General features: G+C 50.8%; 1 long non-coding RNA gene across 1 annotated transcript; it reads right to left on the minus strand.

Moving 5' to 3' along the window:
* Positions 1-5659: 5659 nt before the first annotated feature.
* LOC144807296 (uncharacterized) lies at positions 5660-25613 on the minus strand. Its single transcript, XR_013606178.1, has 4 exons — positions 25537-25613; positions 16521-16588; positions 6751-6821; positions 5660-6094 (listed from the first exon to the last, which is right to left on the minus strand). It is a non-coding gene; the product is annotated as an uncharacterized LOC144807296 (long non-coding RNA).

Here is a 25613-nt window from a genome sequence, read left to right on the forward strand (position 1 = left end):
TGGTACTGCCTAAGCCCAACAGGGACCCACTGGAGCTACGCTCCTACTGGCCACTGTACACCAACCACAAGATTTGCAGGAAGGTCCTTTCAAACAGGTTGCTCCCCTGCCTCTCTACATTGGCATCAAGACCAGAATGGTTTCGTACTTGGGAGGAAAGTATATCTTAACCTATGGCGCCTCTCCGGCTGATGGAAAAGAATCTTCATGAATTGCCTCCATACACAGCACTCTCACTAGATATAAAGAAGGCCTTCAACACCCTGGAGTAGTTTTACTTAACGAAAGTGCTAATGTGCATGAAACTAGTCCCAGAAATATTACACTGGATTAATCTCCTCTACACCAACCCGCTGTCCCGCATCCGGACAGGCAGAAATATCAGTTTATTTTGAAGCATGCAGCAAAGATGCCCACTGTCGATTACTTTTGCCCTAGCCATGGATCTGTTTGCTGTCCTGTTTCGGTCACAGGACCCAGCAATCAGTATACCGAGTGAGCCAAATTGAGAGGACATATCACTGTATGCTGATGATGCATTTGTGTACCTCAGGAACGTGCATTCGTATCTACCACAGGTGATGGATGTTCTAGACGATTTTGGTAGGGCTTCTAGACTAAGGCTAAATTTGACCAAATCCAGCTTATATCCCATGGGCAAACTAACAACTTAAAACAGGAAGTGCTGCCACAATTAGCACTGGGGTGGAACCCTAACATCTTCAGGTATTAAGCGATGAACTTACCACACGAAAATGAACGTGTACAGGGCAACTTAGGTGATATCCAAGGTTTGCAGCTCCCTGTTGTTTTGGGGCTCACTGCAACTATCGACCCATGAGTAGAGTGGAAAAGCAAAAATGCTGTAAATACATTTATAGTGCTTCTCGACCCCTCTAGTTTACCTGCCTCTGCGCTTCTTCAGGCAGGAAATTGGACTCTGTTTCTGTTCTTATGGACTTAATCTGGGGAGCGGGCCACGAGAGAGTCGCGCTTCGCAAACTTTATTCTAACTTGGAACGGGATGAGGATGTACATTTAAAATACTAATAAAGAACTACAAACTAGTGTGTGACTTGGAAGACGATTATTTCTCAATACAGCCCTTGTTTGTGATCTCGTTACAGTTCTCACATTATCATCTGCACTAGAAGAGATGGGAGCCTGGGGTGTCTGATCACAGAAACTCATTTGCATACAAAGGGGGGTGAAAGCCTGTTCACAAAGCACAACACAACTTGTTTATGTAAAAGTTTGAACATTGCACAGGGAGTGTGATTCAGTGTGAGTGTTGTATGACAGGAGCGGGCAGTCTTAGTTGCTGAGACATGGATCTCTGACGGGTGCCTCTTGAGCTCTTTCAACTGTTTGAGACTGTTTGAGAGGCAGTCTCAAATTCCCGGGGCACAGCTACCAACAGCTTCCCTCATAATCTTTGATTTTTGCATCTACAGGTGATGCAGAAGCCACCTAAGACAGTAACCTTGGTGTGCTTTCTGGAGTCAGCCTGCTTTGCTTTTCCCAAATTTTGGCCAGCAAAGGTAAATGTGTCTTCTACTGAAGTGTTCTTAGCACGCTTTTGGTAACGTGGCTTGAGCAGTATGGCCTAAGGGGCGCTCGAAGGAAAAGCAAAACAGTGGAAGTCACACATTTCAATACAGTTTATTAAAAATAGACAAGGAACTGTAAGATTCAAACCAAGTTTAGAGCAAAAAGAATATTTAATAATTATTAAGAAGCAAAATCAAAAGGTGGGCTGTGATTTAAGGACAACTGTCAAAACCAAACAAAAAGGTAAATAAATAAAAAACAAGCAGTTCTACTAAATCAATCAGGAAGTCATCTACAAAATTGTAGCTGACTTTGGTAGCTATGCTCGAGAGGACAAAGATAAGTTTAGTCTCTGGTGATGATTAACACTGGAATTTGATGCAAGGTTTTTGGCTGAATCAGTCTCAGAAGATGACGAGCTGCACAGAAGTGGCTTGAAGTGCAAAATGCCCACAGAGTAGAGTTGGGTCATCAAGTTGAACCTGAATCCACGGCCATCAAAATGTGTGAAACTTCAATTACAACAGCTGCGAAGTCTTCGGAGCTTCCAAGTTATGGAGACGGTTCAAAGTTGATGATAAGAGCTAAAGCATGGAACCTGGCAGGCCTGAGGCATGGTTTAGGGGATAGCAGGTTCCATTGGAAACAAAAACAAGATGGAAAGAGGCCACTCATGTGGATCTTTGTAATACGAGGCTGTGTCCTTTTGGAACATAAGTCATTACGACTATTTAGGAAGGGGCCAAGAATCGTTTGCATATGGCTGACCTCATCTGTAGTTACACAAAGACTAGAGAATGATGTGGTGGGATGTTGCAGAGATTAACTACCAGTCCATCCATCACGTTTAGTTTTTCTCAATGATCAGCCCTACGTGGTACAGACATGAACAGATGTTGGTCCCATAGAGACCTATGCCAAAGGGACTCCTTCTGCAGCCCCCTGTGAGGCTCGTTAAGGCTGGAAACAGTTTGAGGTTCAAGCATTCCAGATCCTTGGGGGCGTGGCCTCAAAGTTCAGGATCGAATGGACTTTGTGGGTCAGTCATTGCTTATAAACACTCAGCAAACAAAACACGCTGAATGGAATGAGGCCACAAATAGTTACAAAAGAATGAGGTTAATTCAAGCATTTCCATTCCACGCTGTGTACTTTTCTCAGTAGACGGTTTGTTGGACAATCAATAGAGCGGTGTCTTTGTGGCTGCTTCATCTAAATGTTTTGTGATGCTGAAAGCTCCTCCTCAGGGTTGACAGTGAGCACCTTTTATTCTCCAACATTGTCTCTTTTATGTGGAAAGGTTACATTTACAACTGAAGTTTTTGTCACATTGAGAGCACGGATCATTTTCTTTCACGTTGTGGGTTCTCTCTTGTTGAATGAAACTGAATCTCCAGCAGACCCTTCCCTGGCATTTAGAACAATGACAAGGTTTTTTCCAGGTAAGTTCTCCCAAATTGAGTGAGACCAGATTTCGGACTGAAACTTTTCCAGCATTCAGAGAGCTAAGAAGGTTTTACCCCAGTGTGAGTTCTCTCATGTCTAGTGAGAGTTGTTTTCAATCTGAAGCTTTTCTGGGATTCAGAACACTGATACGGTTTGAGCCCAGTGTGTGTTCTTTCATGCACAGTAAGGTTGGATTTCTGACCAAAGCTTTTCCAGCATTCAGAGCACTGATAAGGTTTTTGCCCAGTGTGAGTTCTCTCATGGTGAGTGAGAGTCTGTTTCAGTCTGAAGCTTTTCTGGCATTGAGGGCACTGATATGGTTTATGCCCAGTGTGGGTTCTTTCATGCACTGTAAGGTTGGATTTCTGACTGAAGCTTTTTTGGCATTCAGAGCACTGATACGGTTTGAGCCCAGTATGGATTCTCTCATGTTGAGTTAAACCGGATTTGTGATAGTAACCTTTTTGGCATTCAGAACACTGATACCGTTTCTGCCCAGTGTGGTTTCTTTCATGCACAGTAAGGTTGTATTTCTGATTGAAGCTTTTACAGCATTCAGAGCACTGATAAGGTTTTTGTCCAGTGTGGGTCCTTTCATGTGCAGTAAGGCTGGATTTATGACTGAAGCTTTTCAAGCACTCAGTGCACTGATAAGGTTTTTGCCCAGTGTGAGTTCTCTCATGGTGAGTAAGAATTATTTTCCGACTGAAGCTTTTCTTGCATTCAGAGCACTGATAGGGTTTGAGCCCAGTATGAATTCTTTCATGTTGAGTTAAACCGGATTTGTGATAGAAACCTTTTTGGCATTCAGAACACTGATACGGTTTCTGCCCAGTGTGGGTTCTTTCATGTGAGGTAAGGGTAGATTTATGACTGAAGCTTTTACAGCATTCAGAGCATTGATAAGGTTTTTGTCCAGTGTGGGTCCTTTCATGTACAGTAAGGGTAGATTTATGACTGAAGCTTTTAAAGCATTTAGAGCACCGATAAGGTTTTTGTCCAGTGTGGGTTCTTTCATGTGCAGTAAGTCTGGATTTATGATTGAAGCTTTTCTGGCACTCAGAGCACTGATAAGGTTTTTGGCCAGTGTGAGTTCCCTGATGTTGAATCAGACTGCCACTAAAACTGAAGCTTTTTTGGCATTCAGGGCACTGATAAGGTTTTTGCCCAGTGTGGGTTCTTTCATGTGAAGTGAGATTGGATTTGCTACTGAAGCTTTTACAGCATTCAGAGCACTGATAAGGTTTATGCCCAGTGTGGGTTCTTTCATGTACCGTAAGGCTGGATTTGTGATTGAAGAGTTTCTGGCATTCAGGACACTGATAGGGTTTTCGTCCAGTGCTAGTTTTCTCATGTTGGGTGAGGTGGGATTGATAACTAAAGCTGTTCTCACAGTCATTGCTCTTATTCGAGTTGTTTGTTTCTCCAAGTTGGGTTTGTTCCTGGATACATGCCATCTTAAGACTAAATTTGATTTCTGATTGTGTAGTTGTTTATGTTACAACTCAGCATTAACTTCTAAAGTACATTTCAGATGCTCTTCTTAACATATATTTAACTAATGATAGTTTTTACCTGGAGATAATTTTTCTACCTTTAAAGGCACCAATCTAACTTGTCTTATTAACTTTCACCGAGGAGCCCCTTGTATTGATTAAGATGCCCTCATGGATTCATTTTCTCCAAGTTATGCCCGGGTGAATTCCCTCTAGTTTAATTAGTCTTATTTAGTGATTCTAGTTTATCACATTTGATTTAGGAGTTTTAAGGTCTTTGGGCTTTAGTGTTTGCCTGTTAGGTATGTTCGTTCATACCAGTAATGACCGATGATTAGGGCATGCCAGGGTGGTTTATGAATTATCAATAGCGTAACACTGGGCCCTTTTATACTTTCTGTGCCAGAATATGCTTTTTTGTTCAGTGGTTAATGATCGACTTTGGAGTTACAGGACACTTTGAAACCACTCGGATCGACCCAAGAGACAGAGTTGGTGGGGGAAAATCTTCCTATATTGGAAGTGGTAATCCAGCATCTTTGCTGTAACGACATCTAAGAAAGTGTATTTAAACAACCTTTTCTCTCCTCTCATCTTCAGGAGACAGAGACAAAAGCTTCCGCTTGTAAACCAGGGATATTAGTCTTTTTGACGGTTCTGTCACATCACAACACGTCTACGGATGCTGATCTGTTGGGGAGGGTTTGCGTCTCCAAAGCATTTCTCATAAATCATCAAACAGAATTTACAACACTGAGTTTTCTCAAGTGCACTGTGTAGGTATCAGTTGTGGCCAATGTTCTCCTCAATCTCAGTTTCCTGACACTTGATAAACATTTATGGTCATTTTCCTTTAGGGATTTGACAACTTTCACATTCACCAGTTTCTTCCGCACCAACATCCTCACCATTCCTGGCACATAGAAAATGTTTTCTTCTCAAGAGCTCGAGAATGTTTTAACTTATTTGAAATAATCCTTTTCGTTGCGTTTCACTAAATTTAAACCTTCTTTTTTTCTCTTCATGCTTCAGTCACCTGTAGAAACGGAGTCAGAAATTGTAAATGAAAACAAAGAAAAAATATTTATGACCTTATACTTTGCACAAAGAATGTATTGACAAAAACAAGCCAGGAAATCTGATAGTGGTGAAACAGCTCAGGGACACTGTAAATCGGGAGCTTCGGATCACTGGAACTCATAGATGTGAGAGAAAACGTAATTAATATTTAAGAAAGAAACACAAGTTGCACATATATTGTGACACAGATTCTCAGCAGCAGCCAACACTATCAATTTACAACTACTGTGGCAAAGGCTGGCATCACAAAGAGATATTTGTAATACTTTTAATTAATTATCTCCTGCCCACCTAGACTGTTAATCTATTCGTTTTTCCAGTGATCTAGAACAATTATTGAACAATTTATTGAACAAAGGTATTTGCTTTGTTGTAATCACTGCTTTAAATGCCACCATAGACTGACGCTGTGTCCAGTTAGGTCAGTGGAATTCACTATTTCAAATTGTGCGGATGATAAGGACTTACTTGGTGCCCAGAACTCATCACACTCCTCCGACAGGCCCCAGGCACTGCAACACCTGAAAAAGAGAAAAAAACAGCACAACAGTAAAGGAAACAAAAAGGGTCTAGAAAAGAAAAACACAAAACAGAAGAAAGAGATAAAAGGCTATCTTCCACTCGCACCACATGTTCCAGCACAGGAAACTGTGCAGCAGGTGCTTGTGAACCCATAGGTTACTTCTAAAGACAGTGCCCCCAAGGTCAGCACCAGGTGCAGCTCCACCGGTTGCACCACCCTAAAGCAAGCCTTGTGTGCATGTGTGTCCACACACATATACTGTGTCTTTTGCTTGTAGTAGATAAGACTGAAAAGGATAGTTTAGGAGGACGTAAAGAGATGGAAGTCAGATCAAGAGAGAAAGACGGCAAAAGAACAGTCAGAGGGGGGAGAGTATCACGTGGTGTAGAGGAGGAGACAAATGTGCCAATAGTTAACGAACTGCTGGGCAAAACCGACCTAAAAAGGAATCGGACCTGCACTACACCCCCAACATTTCCAGGAGGAATGTGGCTCCATCATATTATTATCAGAAGTTTGATAACAAGAAGGTTAGTATACAGAAGGAGTCAAATGTTGAAGCTGAAGAGACAAAAACAAAACAGAGATGAAGAAAGGGAATAGAGAAAGAAGAAACAGGGTAAAAGGAAACTTAAGAGTTATAGGAATCCTTACCTGACAGTTATATTATATTTTGTTCCTCCAAGGGTGGCAGCCCGCTGCACTGCCTGGTCAGCCCAGAATACCTTGAAAGCAAGTAAAGAAATAGTTTTGCGTCAGATGACTATCAGACTTCATCACATTTTACAAAAAAAGTCCTGAACTTACAAAACAAAAGAATCTCTTGTTCTCTGGAGGCCATTGTGAAGCAAATATGGGTATGAATAAACACTTTTTTGGTTCACCAAGAACCATGAACCCTAGCTGGAAAAGGTCTCTGTGAATATAGAGTGCACCCAGAGTCTCAGAGAACAAACCCTAACAACCCGGTCCATGTCTTCATAACCCCCATCTTTCCATTTACAACCTGTGAAACTTGCAAATCAAAACAATCTGGTTTGCAAAGGTATGTTAAATTCCTTGTACATAATTCTGCCCCGTTCATAAATCCGTCAACCAGACTCTTAGATTTATACAAACCATGCTCTCGGAGGAACTGCAATTCATGCTCAAGCTGATGCAGAGTTCGAATGCTGAGCAATGGAAGCAACAAAGCATCAATGTGTTGGCGCTTTGTATTTAAAAATTATCTGAAGGGATGATGCAGAGGGTCAGTGTCTAGTGAGCCCCACAAGATGGAATTCGGAATTGAACCTTCAGAAGACAAAGCTTAGAACATTGAAATGTTAAGATCTATTGAAGACAACGGAGCAGCAGCAGCAGCCTATATATACAACCTGATATTGGCCCGCTGCTCTCAACAATACAATGTCCTAATATACAGCCTCTGCCTCTCCAAAATAATTGGATTGGGCAAGAGAAGGCAGAAGATAGAGGCTGGAATCAGGGCACACAGGAGCCTCCCCCCTTCCTCCTCCCGTAGCTTGCAATGTCACTGGCGTCTCGGAAGGAGGGGGGGTTCTGCTCATCTCCTGCATCTCCCCGGCTCACGTGAATGATGAAAAGCAGTTTAGCCGAGCCCAGGGAGAACCAGGGGCTGACTTCAGCCTCCTTTAACAGCTATTGCTGTGACTGTTCATCAATTAACCACCGTGGTCCAGCTTGCGGCTGTTAACCTTTGAACAACAGCTGTGAAATAAAGGTTTCGGAGTACCGGAGGTGTTTCTACCCCCTTGGTCTCTGGGACACCATTGTTTTATTAATTAACACATTCTGCCCTCATTGTGCAAACAGTGAAACGGCCTTATAGTCGGCCGTAGCAGGCAATACTGCCCATTAAAGGACCGCTCCCTTGGTAAAGGCCCTTGCCTTTGGAGCTACAACAAGCTTCAAAGCTATATTAAAGGTTTCAAATAATTACTGAAGGCATAAACATGGTTACTCAGATAGAGAAATAATTATCATAATATTTGCAGGAGGATCACATATTGGTAACCTCTAAAGTATATCAAAAGCCAGAATCAGAACTAACTCTATCTGTAAAGTCAATAGACAGACCACACACAACAAATGTGTGCTAAGAAATAAGAAAACTTTTTTTATAATATCAAATAGCAAACTGGCATAGAACCTGCTTACTTAGAAATCAAGGAAAAGTTCTTAAGTTTTTAGACAGAGAGAACACATTATTGTTATGGTTCATGAGGAGGTAAAAATGACATCAATCAATGAATGTTCATGAAAACCTGACACAACAAAATGTAATTTAATAAACCACAAGTAACAAAATGAATAATTAATTGTGACTTTTTCCCAAAAACCCACAAGTCATTTTACAAGGTTATTGCCTAACTTAATAACTGGATCTTAATCACAGTTTAAGTTTGTGGCCATTCATTTATGACAAAATTTGTACAGGAACATTTGCTGACAGCTTATTAGTTGTTTATTAGAAATGCCTACAACTTGGACTCCTTTCCCAAGAGGGGTGGGTTGGGAGCTCCTGTCAGTCTGACTGTGGAACGGGAGGCACATTTATTGATTAAAAGTAATGCTGGATTCCCATTTTCTTCTTCTACAAAAGGGCCACTCTGGGTGACCTCCAGGACTGCAACAAGCATGCAACCCTTCTCCCGTCCCAGGCACCGTCATTGTGTCTGATTCAGTCCCGTAGAAACTCCTAGTGTAGATGCAAGTTGTGGAAAATCCTTATTAATCACTAATGGATTTTGTTGAAATCCTGATTTTGTTGAGAATTTGGCATTCTATTCTACTCTGGGCTGTGGGACCATCTGGACAGAAGGCATGTTCCAATTTATCTGCCTTTGATTCTGCATGCTCGTCACAGAGGCCAGTTGGGCTAGGACCATTGACTGAGACATCGCATTCTGTACCATCTGATTCATGTTCCAGTTTCCCAGGTTCCTGCGCAAATCGCAAGGATCATGTCTTATTCGGCACATTATTAGCGTTTGAGGTATTTAAATTGCCACTATTAGTAAAACCTATACCCTAAGCTGGCCGTAACGGGCTTCCGGTGTTTCCCCAGGAGGCTGGAACAGTGGAGACCGATTGTTCAGTGCTTTGAAACATATTGGTCACTGGGGGCTGGTTTTGCTGTGGTGCTGCTATATCACCCCCCAGCAACAAAAGAGGCAGGGAGCTGGTCGGTCATAATTGTCAGGCCTGGTTTGGGCTCCCTGTCTGGCCCTGACCCAGAGGAACAACATTTCCTCCTTGCGCATACTGAACATCATTACTCTGCACACCAACGCCGTGCATATCCAAATTCACACCAGCAACAAACCCAGAATCAAAACGAGAATACAATCCGTGAGAACCACTTTCGTCAACCGTTTGGAATAATTTTGTCTGAGCCATCATTATTTTTATTTTGATCTTCTTCTGCTTAGTAATAAAATTGTCACTAGAGTACTTTGGTTACAACAAAGTCTCATCCAGAATGTTGGTCTGCAGCCTCTCACATTTTGCTGGATATGTGAACTAACCTCTGGATGCAATGCTAAATGATGGGTCCTCTTTCACCCGGTCTTCGACTTTGCAATATTGTCTGTAAATCTGCATTAATCTCTTGTAATATATAATAAAATATTTTGAGGTGCTTCACTCTGTGGCTCTTCAATTGGTCAGTTTACAAACAACTTACACTCATTCCACAAATCTCTTGGGACAACAATTATTAAACTTAGACTCAGCTCTCGACCACCCCGCCTAGACGAACAGGCCTCATCTCCACTGCATCCCTCCTGGACAGGCCCCACCTTCTATGAACCACCCAAACACAGGACAGGCCTCACCTCATCTGCACCCCTGGACAGACCTCTCCCCCTCTGCACCCCTGGACACCTCACATCCTCTATACCCCTGGACAGGTCTCACATCCTCTACACCCCTGGACAGGCATCACCTCCGCTGCACCCCTGGACAGGCCTCACCACCTCTGCACCCCTGGACAGGCCTCACCTCCTCTGCCCCTTGACAGGCCTCACCTCCTCTGCACCCCGGGAGAGGCCTCTCCTCCTCTACACTGCTAGACAGGCCTCACCTCCTCTGCACCCCTGGACAGGCCTCACCTCCTCTGACCCCCTGAACAGACCTTTCCTCCTCTGCACCCCTGGACAGGCCTCACCTCCTCTATGTCCTCCTGGACAGCCCTCTCCTTCTCTGCATCCCTGGACAGGCCTCACCTCCTCTGCATCCCTGGACAGGTCTCTCCTTCCCCTGGACAGGCCTCTCCTCCTCTGCACCCCTGGACAGGCCTCACCTCCTTTGCACCCCTGGACAGGCCTCACCTCCTCTGCACCCCTGGACAGGCCTCACCTCCTCTGCCCCCCTGGACAGGCCTCACCTCCTCTGCACCCCTGGACAGGCCTCTCCTCCTCTGCACCCCTCTAGACAGGCCTCACCTCCTCTGCCCCCCTGGACAGGCCTCACCTCCTCTGCCCCCCTGGACAGGCCTCACCTCCTCTGTACCTCTGGATAGGCCTCTCCTCCTCTGCCCCTCCTCTGGACAGGCCTCTCCTCCTCTGCCCCTCCTCTGGACAGGCCTCACCTCTTCTGCACCCCTGGACAGGCCTCACCTCCTCTGCACCCCTGGACAGGCCTCACCTCCTCTGCTCCCCCTGGACAGGCCTCTCCTCCTCTGCACACCTCTGGACAGGCTTCACCTCCTCTGCCCCCCTGGACAGGCTTCACCTCCTCTTCCCCCCTGGACAGGCCTCTCCTCTTCTGCCCCTCCTCTGGACAGGCCTCTCCTCCTCTGCCCCTCCTCTGGACAGGCCTCTCCTCCTCTGCCCCTCCTCTGGACAGGCCTCTCCTCCTCTGCACCCCTGGACAGGCCTAACCTCATCTGCACCTCTAGACAGGCCTCACCTCTTCTGCACCCCTGGACAGGCCTCACCTCCTCTGCACCCCTGGACAGGCCTCACCTCCTCTGCACCCCTGGACAGGTCTCACCTCCTCTGCACCTCTGGACAGGCCTCTCCTCCTCTGCACCCCCCTGGACAGGCCTCTCCTCCTCTGCCCCCCTGGACAGGCCTCACCTCCTCTGCACCCCCCTGGACAGGCCTCTCCTCCTCTGCCCCTCCTCTGGACAGGCCTCACCTCTTCTGCACCCCTGGACAGGCATCACCTCTTCTGCACCCCTGGACAGGCCTCACTTCCTCCGCCCCCCACTGAGGCTCAGCAGCAGGAAGAGATGAGCTCTTCTGATGTCACCATGAATGCCAGGCCGGGGGGAATCTGATCCATGGATTAATAAATTGCAGCTAAGTGAGTTAGCAGCTCGCCTACCTGAGCAGAAAACTGTCCAGGCTCTCTCCTCCTCCTGGGGGGGCAGATCTGGGAGGAGGGGGGGCAGGGGCAAATCTGGGGTCTGAGAGGGGTAGATCTGGGGTCTGAAGATGGAGGTATCTGCCCACCAGACAGATCTTCCTCCTCTGCAGCACGCTGGACACACCAGGAGAGGCCGGAAGTGTTGTCACCGCCGCTGCTGGTGCTGTCTCTGCCGCCGCTGACCCGGAAGAGGAAACCCTTCTCCTTTCATCCAATGTGCAGCTCAGTGGTTTCATCAGTAGGCGAGGACCGCCCTCTGGTGGCCGCTGACAGAGCCGCCGCCTCCAGGCTCCAGGAGTGAATACATTTCACACAAACAAGCACTTATACCTGTAAAGCCCTGGGATTTCAGATGTCACAGACGTGAATGTTTTTAAGGGTCAGACAGTTCAAGTACAGGGCCTCACACTTTGCTGCTGCTGTAAAAAAGCATTTATAGCTTCACTTCTGATGAGCATCTTCCAAACACTGTAAAACCTTCCTAGCTGACCTAAACTTGATCCAAATATGCAAAAGTCCTACCTAGAACCTGGAAGCGACATTGGATCTAATTACCTCTAAAGCTAATTCCATTCAACTAGAATCTATCATTGCATGTGATTGGACAGACCACCACTGCATCACTTTGCTCATCACTGAATCACTGTCCTCAAAAAAGGTTCACATAAAACAAAAACACTGGAAAAGGAATTCTCGAAACATAAACCTGAATGAACTAATATCTATTAGCAATTATATCCTCCCCGCTCCCGAAGACATGTCAAATGCCTAGGACCTTACTGATCATTACACTAATTCAATGACAAACATTCTAGGCTCTATGGCACCCCTCCAACCAAAAAGAGTATCCACCAAAGACTCCGAGCCTTGGTACAATGGTAGTCTAAAAGCTGAAAGATGCAATCTAAGATTGACTGGATGGTCATGGAGATTCTCCTCCTCGCTTGAACACCTCCAGCAAGTGAGATCTCTAAGAATCATTTACAACAAACACATACATAGCTCAAAAGCAAACATCTTTAGGAAATAGCTAAACAATGCCAGGAATAGACCTAAAAAAACTGTTTGAACTCGTTAAATTGCAATATACCAGGCAGCCCCAACCTGCTTTCTGGGTTTAATCTGCAGCCTAACTGCGAAGAACTTGCCGCCTTCTTCCTGGGAAAGACAAAAAAAATTGAAAGTGACTTAAAGACTTCATTGGATCTACTCCCGACGCCTTCACACGTCAGCCCCCACCCACCCATGTGGCCTGAGCATCCTGCACTCCCCCCCAAAAAATATTGCCACGTGGTGTTCATTCAAATCCTTTGATGAAATGACCATACTACAAATTCTATCAACTTAGCCCAGGGGCATCAAGGCGCTGCGGATAGGGATCATGATCAGGGGTGTCCATAGATACAGGGCTCACAGATTCGTATTGGTAAAGAGCCAGGTCTTCAAGGCCTTACGGAATGAGGAATGAGTTTCCAGAATCGAAATTGAAAGAGGAAGGGAGTTCAACAAATTGGCCGCAGCCAGCGAAAAGGACCCTCCCCCATCTAGATTTCCTGAATCTAGGCGCAGTAACCGAATTCTTGCTGGAAGATCTTAACTGCTTACCAGGGACATATCTCCGAAACAGTTTTTTAATGCCTTCTGACCCCATATTATAAAAAGGCCTTGTGCACCAAACACAGGGCTTTAAACTCAATTCTCCGACCCAAAGGAAGCCAAGGAAGGCTCTTGATGGTAGCCGCAACAGAGAGGAATTTAGGAAGGCCCATCACCAGCCTGGCAGCATCATTCTGCACAAGTTGGAGTCGGTGTAGGAGACCCTTATTGATCCCTACATAAAGGGCATTGCAGTAATCCAATCTGGACAACACAAGGGCCACCACTGCCTGTTTCCACGCGAGGGGGAGAGAAATTGACATATCTTTCAGAGAGTTCTTATCATTCCGAAGCAAGTGGAGACTTCTATTTATTTGGGGGCCCAAGGAGAGGGCGGTATCAACTATGATGCCTGGATTTTTGGCACTGAGGCCAGGACGAGGGCAAGATCCAAGAGTATCTGGCCACCAGGCCCTGGACCAAATCTCCTGATTGTCTCCGAAAATTTAAATCTCAGTTTTATCCCCATTGAGTCTTAGATAGTTCTCTGTCATCCATGCAGCTACGGCCTGCATGCAGCTTTTAAAATTTGCTGCTGAAGCTTCAACACTCTCAGTGATGCTAATCATGATTTGAGTGTCATCAGCATAGGATAACACTTCTAGGCCAAAAGATCTTACAACCCTGGCAAGCGGGGCTACATAAAGGTTAAAAGGGTGGGACTCAATGAGGATCCCTGGGGAGCTCCGCAGAACAGCCGTTTAGGAGCAGAAAGGAATTGACCCATCGTAACTCTTTGAGCCTGTTCCGTAAGGAAAGATGTAAGCAAATTAAGGGCGGAGCACTCAATCCCTATTTCCCGGAGCCCCCCAGCCAATCTAAGGGGAGAGATGGTATCGAAGGCAGCCGTTAGGTCCAGAAGGGTCAGTAAGGTGGTGTATCCTTCGTCGACCTGTTGTCGAATGTTGAGCAACTGATGGTCCTCCAGATAGGTGCTAAGATGGAGGTTCAGGTGTTTCTCCAAGATTTTAGCTGGGACGGGCAACAGGAAATTGAACTGTAGTTCTTTGGTTCCGCCGGATCCAGAGAGGGCTTCTTTAAGAGAGGTTTAACCACAGCCGTTTTCCAGGCAGTGGGATACTGGCCAGAAGTAATAATGGCATTAAGAACTACAGTCAAAGTAGGAACAAGAGCCTCCATTCCTAGTTTCAGGATCTTCAGGGGACAGGGCTCCATAGGGGAGCCAGATCTAATTCCCCTTACCATCCGCTCCATGTCTTCTTGAAGTATAGGGGGAAAGGCGCTCAAGCGGCAATCCTTTGCAGGAGCTACCAGAGAATACGAAGGACGATCGGCCTTTGACCCTCCGACATTGGATATCTCCAGGGAGGAATATACGTCCTTGATTTTGTCAGTATAAAAGCATGCCCTTTTATCACATAGTTCCTGAGAGACCTCGGTGTTGGCAGAGGCCGAGGGGGCTAGGAGGGAATTAATCACAGTGAAGAGTTCCCTCTGGTATTTGATGGATTCCGTCATCTTGGGATAGTAGATGACCTTTTCCTCATTAATAGCTAGCCTGTATTCCTTCAATCAGTGTTTATGCATGTCCCTTTCGGCAGGGATAAGCTCACAGCGCCATATTCTTTCCTGCTGCCGCCATACCTGCCTAAGGTTTCTCAACCTTTCAGTGAACCAGGGCGCCGAAGGGCGTTTTCTGGCCACATAATGCTCCTTAAGAGGGGCATGAGAGTCCAGAGCTGCCAAGAGCCAGGTGGGGGAGACAGCAATAATTAGAAGACCCTCCTTATTTATGCGGCTATGGTTTCTCTTCATCTCCACCCTGTTCTTAAAATTGGGATCTGGGTGGGATTCTGCAATTCGCATAAAAAATGGAATGGTGTTTGATCAGACCAAGAGAGTGGAATGGGATCTTTCACCTCCATCCTCGGATCGTTAGAGAAGATCCCGTCCAGAATGTGTCCCGCCGTATGAGAAGGGCTCCTCACCAGCTGAGGAAGGCCACAGGAGTCCATAGTTTCCAGGAAAACCTGCGTTTCAGAGCACAGAGTTTTCTCCAAGTAGAAGTTAAAATCACCCAAAAGAGTGACAGTGGATCTAGCCAAATAAGGCTCAATACGATTGCTGAAGTCCTAATTAAACATTCCACTGGGTCCGGGAGGCCGGTAGCTGACCACTCCCACAAAACTATCAGTGGGTAGGATCTTCAAGGAGAAATATAGGGTCTGATAAGGATCTGAGGGAGTGGTGAGGGCCTCAGTGAAGCACAAGAAGGTGTCTTTATAAAGTACTCCCAAACCCCCCTATCAAGTCTGGACAGAGCATACCCTGAGGGGATGGCCTCCACCAGGTCAAGCTCTGACCAATCTCTAGCCCAGGTTTCAGTAATAAATACCCAATCAGGCCTACGGGAGGAGACAAAATCATTAAATTCTGCTCTATGTTTAATAAGAGATCAGGAGATACCCTGAAAAGGACTGTTTCATGGGTAAGGGTGGGGCTGACACGTTTCCCCTTGTTTTTTTAGCTACCCCCAATGGAATGACTGTCTTACAGTTACCACACTCATATAGCCCAATGCTCACAGTTCATTGACCTGAAATGCACATCCTTCTATCCTTCTCTCCTTGAAGCTCCAAGAGCTGTCCTCTCGGGTAAACAAGGAGCTTACCAGGGTCTGCAATAAAAAGGACAGCGTCCCTGGCACAAGGCGTAAACTTGGCAGAGACTAACACAGACAGGCGTGCCTTTGGTGCGCCTGCTGCGTGCGTTCACTGCGCGTCCTGATTAAATAGCTGGGCCAGTCAGGAACAACTAGAGCGCTGCCCATCGATCTGGGACAGGAAGTGGAGTAGAGCAGCAAGTGTGAAACACTCACTTCCCTCCATACAATTGGCGAGTCGTGGTGGATCGGGGAAGGAGCAAAAGACCCCCAAAAGCCCCCCACCCCCTTCCCCGAGATGAAGAAAAAAGCAGAAGAGTGCCTGGAAAGAATGCAGTAACCCCACACAAGTAGGCAATTATAATAGTTTTTAAAACATTCCCCCCATTAGAGCGCACACAATGATTCAATAACATTTTAAAATCACAGTCACTTTCTAAACGCAGTACAAGGCAACAGCGTGGCACCTCTAATCAGGGTGAACCACCATCACGTGGTGTAGAGGAGGAGACAAATGTGATAATAGTTAAGGAACTGCTGGGCAAAATGACCTAAAAAGGAACTGGGCCTGCACTGCACCCCCAACATGTGGCTCCATCATATTATTATCAGAAGTTTGATAACAACAAGAATAGTGCACAGAGAGGGCCAAAAGTTGAAGTAAAGAGACAAAAAAAAACAGAGATCAAGAAAGGGAAGAGAGAAAGAAGAAACAGGTGAAAAGGAAACATAGAGTTATAGGAATCCTTACCTGACAATTATTTTTTTCGTTCCTCCGATGGTGGCAGCCACGCTGCACTGCCTGTCATCCCAGAATACCTTAAAAGGAAGTAAAGAAATAATTTTGCATCAGGCGACAATCACACTTCATCACATTTTACAAATAACCGTCCTGGATTTACAAAACAACCGAGCACAGGGAGAACCAGAGTCTGACTTCAGCCTCCTTTAACAGCTATTGCTGTGAATGTTCAACAATTAACCCCCGTGGTCCCGCATGCGGCTGTTAACTGTTCAAGCTTCACAGCAACAGCTTTGAAACAAAGGTTTCGGAGTACTGGAGGTGTTTCAACCCCCTCGGTCTCTGGGACACCGTTGTTTTATTGATTAACACATTCTGCCCTCATGGGGCAAACAGTGTAATGACCTTATAGTCAGCCATAGCAGGCAGTACAGCCCCTTAAAGGACCGCTCCCTCGGTAAAGGCCCTTGCCTGTGGAGCTACAACAAGCTTCAAAGCTATATTAAAGTTTTCAAATAATTACTAAAGGAGTAAACATGGGTACTCAGTCAGAGAAATAATTATCATAATATTTGCAGGAGGATCACATAAAGGGAACCTCTAAAGTATATCAAAAGCCAGAATCAGAAATAACTCTAGCTGTAAAGTCAATAGACAGACCACACACAACAAATGTGTGCTAAAATATAAGATTTTTTTTTTTTATAATATCAAATAGCAAACTGATATAGAATCTGCTCAGTTAGGAATCAAGGAAAAGTTCTTAAGTTTTTAGACAGAGAGAACACATTATTGACATGGTTCACGATGAGTTAAAAATGACAGCAATCAATGAATAGTCATGAAAACATGGCACAACAAAATGTAATTTAATAAACCACACCTACAAAATGAATAATTAATTGTGACTCTTCCCCAAAAAGCCACAAGTCATTTTACAAGGTAATTCCCAAACATAATAAGTGGATACGTATACGTTTCTGGCCATTCATCATTGACCCAATTTGTAAGGGAACATTTGCTGACAGCTTACTAATTGTTTATTAGAAATGCCTACAACTTGGACTCCTTTCCCAAGAGGTGTGGGTTGGGAGCTCCCATCAGTCTGACTTTGGGACGGGAGGCACATTTATTGATTAAAAGTGATGCTGGATTCCCTTTTTCTTCTTCTACAAAAGAGCCACTCTGGGTGACCTCTAGGACTGCACCAAGCATGCAATCCTTCTCCCGTCTCAGTCACCGTCATTGTGTCTGATTCAGTCCAATAGAAACTCCTAGCGTACATGCAAGTCGTGGAAAATCCTTATTAATCACTAAAGGATTTTGTTGAAATCCTGCATTTGTTGAGAATTTTGGCATTCTATTCTGCATTGGGCTGTTCCAATATATTTGCATTTGATTCTTCATGCTTGTAACAAAGGCCAGTTGGGCTGGGACCATTGACTGAGACATCACATTCTGTGTCATCTGATTCATGTTCCAGTTTCCCAGGTTTCTGCAAACATCACACAGATCATGTCATATTCTGCACATTATTAGTGTTTGAGGTATTTAAATGACCACTGTTAATAAACCCTATGCCCTAAGCAGGGCCGGACTGGCCATAACGGGCTTCCGTTTTTTTCCCCAGGAGGCTATAAGAGTGGGGACCGATTGTTCAGTGCTGGGAAAGATATTTGTCACTCGGGGCTGGTTTTGCTGTGGTGCTGCTATATCGCCCCCAGCAACAAAAGAGGCAGGGAGCTGGTCCGTCAAAATTGTCAGGCCTGGTTTGGGTTCCCAGTACGGCCCTGACCCAGAGGAACAACATTTCCTCCTTCCACAACATCATTACTCTGCACACCAACGCCGTGCATATCCACATTCATACCAGCAACAAACTCAGAATCAAAACAAGAATACAATCCGTGAGAACCACTTTCGTCTCCCGTCTGGAAAAATTTTGTCTGAGCGCTCATTATTGTTATTTTGATCTTCTTCTGCTTAGTAATACAATTGTCACTAGAGAACTTTGGTTACAACAAAGTCTCATCCAGAAGGTTGGTCTGCAGCCCCTCACATTTTGCTGGATCTGTCCACTAACCTCTGGATGCAACGCTAAATGATGCGTCCTCCTTTACCCGGTCTTCGACTTTGCAATATTGTCTATAAATCTGCATTAATCTCTTGTAATATATAATAAAATATTTTGAGGCGCTTCACTCTGTGGCTCTTCAATTGGCCAGTTTACAAGCAACTTACACTCATTCCACAAATCTCTTGGGACAACAATGAACAAACTTAAACTCAGCTCTCTACCACCCTGCCTGGAAGAACAGGTCTCATCTCCACTGCATTCCTCCTGGACAGGCCCCACCTTCTATGAACCACCCAAACACAGGACAGGCCTCATCACATCTGCACCCCTGGACAGGCCTCTCCCCCTCTGCACCCCTGGACAGGCCTCACCTCCTCTGCACCCCTGGACAGACCTCACCTCCTCTGACCCCTGGACAGGCCTCACCTCCTCTGCACCCCTGGACAGGCCTCACCTCCTCTGACCCCTGGACAGGCCTCACCTCCTCTGCACCCCTGGACAGGCCTCACCTCCTCTGCACCCCTTGACAGGCCTCACCTCCTCTGCACCCCTTGACAGGCCTCTCCTCCTCTGCACTCCTGGACAGGCCTCACCTCCTCTGCACCCCTTGACAGGCCTCTCCTCCTCTGCACTGCTAGACAGGCCACACCTCCTGTGTACCCCTGGACAGGCCTCACCTCCTCTGACCCCTGGCAAGGCCTCACCTCCTCTGCATCCCTGGACAGGCCTCACCTCCTCTGCACCCCTGTATAGGCCTCACCTCCTCTGCACCCCAGGCCTCACCTCCTCTGCTCCCCTGGACAGGCCTCTCCACCTCTGCACCCCTGGACAGGCCTCTCCTCCTCTGCACAGATAGAAAGGCATCACCTCCTCTGCACCCCTGGACAGGCCTCTCCTCCTCTGCACCCCTGGACAGGCCTCTCCCCTCTGCCCCCCTGGACAGGCCTCACCTCCTCTGCACCCCTGGACAGGCCCCTCCTCTTCTGCACCCCTGGACAGGCCTCACCTTCTCTGCACCCCTGGACAGGCCTCACCTCCTCTGCACCCCTTGACAGGCCTCACCTCCTCCGCACCCCTGGACAGGCCTCTCCTCCTCTGCACTGCTAGACAGGCCACACCTCATCTGCACCCCTGGACATGCCTCACCTCCTCTGCCCACCTGGACAGGCCTCACCTCCTCTGCACCCATGGACAGGCCTCACCTCCTCTGCACTCCTGGACAGGCCTCACCTCCTCTGCACCCCTTGACAGGCCTCACCTCCTCTGCAACCATGGACAGGCCTCTCCTCCTCTGCACTGCTAGACAGGCCACACCTCCTGTGTACCCCTGGACAGGCCTCACCTCCTCTGACCCCTGGGCAGGCCTCACCTCCTCTGCACCCCTGGACAGGCCTCACCTCCTCTGCATCCCTTGACAGGCCTCACCTCCTCTGCACCCCAGGCCTCACCTCCTCTGCTCCCCTGGACAGGCCTCTCCGCCTCTGCACCTCTGGACAGGCCTCTCCTCCTCTGCACGGCTAGAAAGGCATCACCTCCTCTGCACCCCTGGACAGACCTCTCCTCCTCTGCACCCCTGGACAGGCCTCTCCTCCTCTGCCCCCCTGGAGAGGCCTCACCTCCTCTGCACCCCTGGACAGGCCTCTACTCCTCTGCACCCCTGGACGGGCCTCACCTCCTGTGCACCCTGGACAGGCCACTCCTCCTCTGCATTCCTGGACAGGTCTCACCTCCTCTTCACCCCTGGACAGGCCTCTCCTCCTCTGCACTCCTGGACAGGCCTCACCTCCTCCCCACCTCTGGACAGGCCTCACCTATTCTGCACCCCTGGACAGGCCTCAACTCCTTGCACCCCTGGACAGGCCTCACCTCCTCTGCACCTCTGGACAGGCCTCTCCTCCTCTGCACCCCTGGACAGGCCTCACCTCCTCTGCACCCTTGGACAGGCCTCACCTCCTCTGCACCTCTGGACAGGCCTCTCCTCCTCTCGACAGGCCTTACCTCCTCTGCACCCCTGGACCTGCCTCACCTCCTCTGCACCCCTGGACAGACCTCACCTCCTCTGCACCCCTGGACAGGCCTCTCCTCCTCTGCACCCCCTGGCAGGCCTCACCTCCCCTGCACCCCTGGACAGGCCTCACCTCCTCTGCACCCCCTGGACAGGCCTCACCTCTTCTGCACCCCTGGACAGGCCTCACCTCCTCTGCACCCCTGGACAAGCCTCACCTCCTCTGCACCCCTGGACAGGCCTCACCTCCGCTGCATCCCTGGACAGGCCTCACCTCTTCTGCACCACTAAACAGGCCACACCTCCTCTGCACCCCTGGACATGCCTCACCTCCTCTGCCCACCTGGACAGGCCTCACCTCCTCTGCACCCCTTGACAGGCCTTACCGCCTCTGCACACCTGGACAGGCCTCTCCTCCTCTGCACCCCCTGGCAGGCCTCACCTCCTCTGCACCCCTGGACAGGCCTCACCTCCTCTGCATCAACGGAGAGGCCTCACCTCTTCTGCACCCCTGGACAGGCCACACCTCCTCTGCACCCCTGGACATGCCTCACCTCCTCTGCACCCCCTGGACAGGCCTCACCTCTTCTGCACCCCTGGACAGGCCTCACCTCCTCCGCACGCCTGGACAGGCCTCACCTCCTCTGCACCCTTGGACAGGCCGCACCTCCTCTGCACCCCTGGACAGGCCTCTGCTCCTCTGCCCCTCCTCTGGACAGGCCTCTCCTCCTCTGCACCCCTGGACAGGCCTCTCCTCCTATGCACCCTGGACAGGCCTCGCCTCCTCTGCACCCCTGGACAGGCCTCACCTCCTCTTCATCCCTGGACAGGCCTCGCTTCCTCTGACCCCTGGACAGGCCTCACCTCCTCTGCACCCTTGGACAGGCCCCACCTCCTCTGCACCCCTGGACAGGCCTCTGCTCCTCTGCCCCTCCTCTGGACAGGCCTCTCCTCCTCTGCACCCCTGGACAGGCCTCACCTCCTCCGCACGCCTGGACAGGCCTCACCTCCTCTGCACCCTTGGACAGGCCTCTCCTCCTCTGCACCCCTGGACAGGCCTCTCCTCCTCTGCACCCCTGGACAGGCCTCACCTCCTCCGCACGCCTGGACAGGCCTCACCTCCTCTGCACCCTTGGACAGGCCTCTCCTCCTCTGCACCCCTGGACAGGCCTCACCTCCTGTGCACCCCTGGACAGGCCTCACCTCCTCTGACCCCTGGGCAGGCCTCACCTCCTCTGCACCCCTGGACAGGCCACACCTCCTCTGCACCCCTGGACAGGCCTCACCTCCTCTGCACCCCTGGACAGGCCACACCTCCTCTGCACCCCTTGACAGGCCTCTCCTCCTCTGCCCCATCTCTGGACAGTCCTCTCCTCCTCTGCACCCCTGGACAGGCCTCTCCTCCTCTGCACCCTGGACAGGCCTCGCCTCCTCTGCACCCCTGGACAGCCCTCACCTCCTCTTCATCCCTGGACAGGCCTCCCCTCCTCTGCATCCCTGGACAGACCTCTCCTCCTCTGCACCCCTGGACAGGTCTCACCTCCTCTGCACCCCTGGACAGGCCTCTCCTCCTCTGCACCCCTGGACAGGCCTCGCTTCCTCTGACCCCTGGACAGGCCTCACCTCCTCTGCACCCTTGGACAGGCCCCACCTCCTCTGCACCCCTGGACAGGCCTCTGCTCCTCTGCCCCTCCTCTGGACAGGCCTCTCCTCCTTTGCACCCCTGGACAGGCCTCACCTCCTCCGCACGCCTGGACAGGCCTCACCTCCTCTGCACCCTTGGACAGGCCGCACCTCCTCTGCACCCCTGGACAGGCCTCTGCTCCTCTGCCCCTCCTCTGGACAGGCCTCTCCTCCTCTGCACCCCTGGACAGGCCTCTCCTCCTATGCACCCTGGACAGGCCTCGCCTCCTCTGCACCCCTGGACAGGCCTCACCTCCTCTTCATCCCTGGACAGGCCTCGCTTCCTCTGACCCCTGGACAGGCCTCACCTCCTCTGCACCCTTGGACAGGCCCCACCTCCTCTGCACCCCTGGACAGGCCTCTGCTCCTCTGCCCCTCCTCTGGACAAGCCTCTCCTCCTCTGCACCCCTGGACAGGCCTCACCTCCTCCGCACGCCTGGACAGGCCTCACCTCCTCTGCACCCTTGGACAGGCCTCTCCTCCTCTGCACCCCTGGACAGGCCTCACCACCTGTGCACCCCTGGACAGGCCTCACCTCCTCTGACCCCTGGGCAGGCCTCACCTCCTCCGCACCCCTGGACAGGCCACACCTCCTCTGCACCCCTGGACAGGCCTCACCTCCTCTGCACCCCTGGACAGGCCACACCTCCTCTGCACCCCTTGACAGGCCTCTCCTCCTCTGCCCCATCTCTGGACAGTCCTCTCCTCCTCTGCACCCCTGGACAGGCCTCTCCTCCTCTGCACCCTGGACAGGCCTCGCCTCCTCTGCACCCCTGGACAGTCCTCACCTCCTCTTCATCCCTGGACAGGCCTCCCCTCCTCTGCACCCCTTGACAGACCTCTCCTCCTCTGCACCCCTGGACAGGTCTCACCTCCTCTGCACCCCTGGACAGGCCTCTCCTCCTTTGCACCCCTGGACAGGCCTCGCTTCCTCTGACCCCTGGACAGGCCTCACCTCCTCTGCACCCTTGGACAGGCCCCACCTCCTCTGCACCCCTGGACAGGCCTCTGCTCCTCTGCCCCTCCTCTGGACAGGCCTCTCCTCCTCTGCACCCCTGGACAGGCCTCACCTCCTCCGCACGCCTGGACAGGCCTCACCTCCTCTGCACCCTTGGACAGGCCTCTCCTCCTCTGCACCCCTGGACAGGCCTCACCTCCTGTGCACCCCTGGACAGGCCTCACCTCCTCTGACCCCTGGGCAGGCCTCACCTCCTCTGCACCCCTGGACAGGCCACACCTCCTCTGCACCCCTGGACAGGCCTCACCTCCTCTGCACCCCTGGACAGGCCACACCTCCTCTGCACCCCTTGACAGGCCTCTCCTCCTCTGCCCCATCTCTGGACAGTCCTCTCCTCCTCTGCACCCCTGGACAGGCCTCTCCTCCTCTGCACCCTGGACAGGCCTCGCCTCCTCTGCACCCCTGGACAGCCCTCACCTCCTCTTCATCCCTGGACAGGCCTCCCCTCCTCTGCATCCCTGGACAGACCTCTCCTCCTCTGCACCCCTGGACAGGTCTCACCTCCTCTGCACCCCTGGACAGGCCTCTCCTCCTCTGCACCCCTGGACAGGCCTCGCTTCCTCTGACCCCTGGACAGGCCTCACCTCCTCTGCACCCTTGGACAGGCCCCACCTCCTCTGCACCCCTGGACAGGCCTCTGCTCCTCTGCCCCTCCTCTGGACAGGCCTCTCCTCCTCTGCACCCCTGGACAGGCCTCACCTCCTCCGCACGCCTGGACAGGCCTCACCTCCTCTGCACCCTTGGACAGGCCTCTCCTCCTCTGCACCCCTGGACAGGCCTCACCTCCTGTGCACCCCTGGACAGGCCTCACCTCCTCTGACCCCTGGGCAGGCCTCACCTCCTCTGCACCCCTGGACAGGCCACACCTCCTCTGCACCCCTGGACAGGCCTCACCTCCTCTGCACCCCTGGACAGGCCACACCTCCTCTGCACCCCTTAACAGGCCTCTCCTCCTCTGCCCCATCTCTGGACAGTCCTCTCCTCCTCTGCACCCCTGGACAGGCCTCTCCTCCTCTGCACCCTGGACAGGCCTCGCCTCCTCTGCACCCCTGGACAGCCCTCACCTCCTCTTCATCCCTGGACAGGCCTCCCCTCCTCTGCACCCCTGGACAGACCTCTCCTCCTCTGCACCCCTGGACAGGTCTCACCTCCTCTGCACCCCTGGACATGCCTCTCCTCCTTTGCACCCCTGGACAGGCCTCGCTTCCTCTGACCCCTGGACAGGCCTCACCTCCTCTTCACCCTTGGACAGGCCCCACCTCCTCTGCACCCCTGGACAGGCCTCTGCTCCTCTGCCCCTCCTCTGGACAGGTCTCACCTCCTCTGCACCCGTGGACAGGCCTCGCTTCCTCTGACCCCTGGACAGGCCTCACCTCCTCTGCACCCTTGGACAGGCCCCACCTCCTCTGCACCCCTGGACAGGCCTCTCCTCCTCTGCACCCCTGGACAGGCCTCACCTCCTCCGCACGCCTGGACAGGCCTCACCTCCTCTGCACCCTTGGACAGGCCTCTCCTCCTATGCACCCCTGGACAGGCCTCTCCTCCTCTTCACCCCCGGACAGGCCTCTCCTCCTCGCACCCCTGGACAGGCCTCACCTCCTCTGCACCCTTGGACAGGCCCCACCTCCTCTGCACCCCTGGACAGGCCTCTCCTCCTCTGCACCCCTGGACAGGCCTCTCCTTCTCTGCACCCCTGGACAGGCCTCACCTCCTCTGCACTCCTGGACAGGCCTCACCTCCTCTGCCCCCCTGGACAGGCCTCACCTCCTCTGCACCCCTGGACAGGCCTCACCTCCTCTGCACCCCTTGGACAGGCCTCACCTCCTCTGCACCCCTGGACAGGCCTCACCTCCTCTGCCCCCCTGGACAGGCCTCACCTCCTCTGCACCCCTGGACAGGCCTCGCCTCCTCTGCACCCCTGGACAGGCCTCCCCTCCTCTGCACCCCTGGACAGGCCCCACCTCCTCTGCACCCATGGACAGGCCTCTCCTCCTCTGCACCCCTGGACAGGCCTCCCCTCCTCTGCACCCCTTGGAGAGGCCGTGCCTCCTCTGCACTCCTGGACAGGCCTCTCCTCCTCTTCCCCCCTGGACAGGCCTCACCTCATCTGCACCCCTGGACAGGCCTCACCTCCTCTGCACCCATGGACAGGCCTCTCCTCCTCTGCACCCCTGGACTGGCCTCTCCTCCTCTGCACCCCTGGACAGGCCTCACCTCCTCTGCACCCATGGACAGGCCTCACCTCCTGTGCTCTCTCCTCCTCCTGGAAGACATACAGACAGGGCTTCTTCCTCCTCTGCAACCGGCTGGACACAGAGC

The sequence above is a fragment of the Lissotriton helveticus genome, chromosome 1_2 (genome assembly GCF_964261635.1).
Source record: "Lissotriton helveticus chromosome 1_2, aLisHel1.1, whole genome shotgun sequence".
Taxonomy (NCBI): domain Eukaryota; kingdom Metazoa; phylum Chordata; class Amphibia; order Caudata; family Salamandridae; genus Lissotriton; species Lissotriton helveticus.